This window comes from Alexandromys fortis, unplaced genomic scaffold (genome assembly GCF_014885135.2).
Source record: "Alexandromys fortis isolate MF-2015 unplaced genomic scaffold, M_Fortis_MF-2015_v1.1 scaffold_4, whole genome shotgun sequence".
Classification (NCBI taxonomy): Eukaryota; Metazoa; Chordata; class Mammalia; order Rodentia; family Cricetidae; genus Alexandromys; species Alexandromys fortis.
This window is the reverse complement of record NW_026067944.1, coordinates 346105-347702: the sequence shown is the minus strand read 5'-3', so window position 1 is coordinate 347702 and position 1598 is coordinate 346105.

Genomic DNA, 1598 nt, shown 5'->3' with positions numbered 1-1598 from the left:
AAAAAAAAAAAAAGAACTGCTTGGCCCGGCTAGTTCCAGATTCTTATTGGCTAGCTCTTACATATTGTTCTAACCCATTTCTAATAATGTGTGTAAGCACCCCAAGGTGCGCTTACCGGGAAGATTCTAGCCTACTCGGAGGAGCTTCATTGCGTGCATCTGCCCGGGAGAGCTGAGCATGGCGTCTCTCTGGAAGCAGAGCAGAGTCTGACTTCACTTCCTCTTCCACCCAGCATTATATTCTGTTTACTCCTCCCACCAATACTTTAACCTATGAGGCCAAGCAGTGTGTTTATTACTTAGCCAATGAAATCAACAGATTGATATATGACACTCCCACATCATGTTACTATCCTGTGTGTCTGTGTTCCTTTATTATCTCTGTTTCTCCTACCTACATTTCTAATCCTCACACCCCTGTTCCGGAACATATGAACCTGTGGTGGCTACGATCGCAGCAGAGGTCACCCCAAAAAGGTAATTCAATGGCAATCCTTAAAATAGAACTCTTCAGCACTGAAAAGAAATGAGCCATTGAGCTATGAAAAATATAAAGAAACTTACATGCATATTGCTAAGTGAAGCCTACTTTAAAAGACAACATACTCTAAGATTCCAAGAGGAAAGAAGGATGGACACTTGGAACACTGAGGATTTTCACAGCAGTAAAATTCCCTGCATGTTATAATGATGTTAAAGAAAAATAATCAGTGTATGTCATACAGTGTGTCCCAACTTAAGCCATGAGTGCTAATGCTCTGTCACTTTTGACTCATTAACCAGTACACTACTCTATTAGGGAGTATTGATGGGTAGAAGTTGTCTATATGGAAATTCTTATACTTAACACAGCTTTTTAGTAACTCCAAACTTCTTTTTAAAAATACTCTTATGAAGCTGGAGAGATGGCTTAGTGGGTAAGTGAAGAAGGATGCTTAAAAGAAATCCCACACTTGCTCATAATTGAGAATAATAGATGATTATTTATTTAGGAGTAAACTCACAAATCAGAATCCTCTGTGGAATAGAGAACAGAAATCGAATCCCACGGCTGGAAAAGAGACCCGATGCATGCTTTACATCGGCATAAATAGTATAAGAGGCCACACCCTAGTGGGTGGTTAACTTAAAGGTTATTGGCTGTATGATTTTCTGCAGCAGGTAAATGCTTGCTTCTCTTGAAGAGTACCTGAGTAACTTTCCAGCACCATGCCAAGAAAGGTACAAGTCTGTTGGCCTCTGAAGGCACCCACACATATATACATGGCATACACTCACAAAAGTGCACATGTATGCACATGGCAAAAAGAATTAGACAAATCTTTGGCAAGGACTGTCAGTGCACCTTTAATCTTAGCACTCCGAAGGTAGAGGCAGGTAGAGTACTGAGTTCAAGGCCAACTTGGTCTTCGTAGTGAGTACCAGGCTACCCATAGCTGCATAGTGAAACCCTATTTAAAATAAATGTATACAAATATTTTTTATCTTAAAAAAAGTAATCTTTTGGTACTAAAACTAGTGAAAGCTGAATACCTCCTAAACACCTATAACACACAAAAGGACGTCACAAAAATGTATGGACTAAAAAAAAAAAAAAA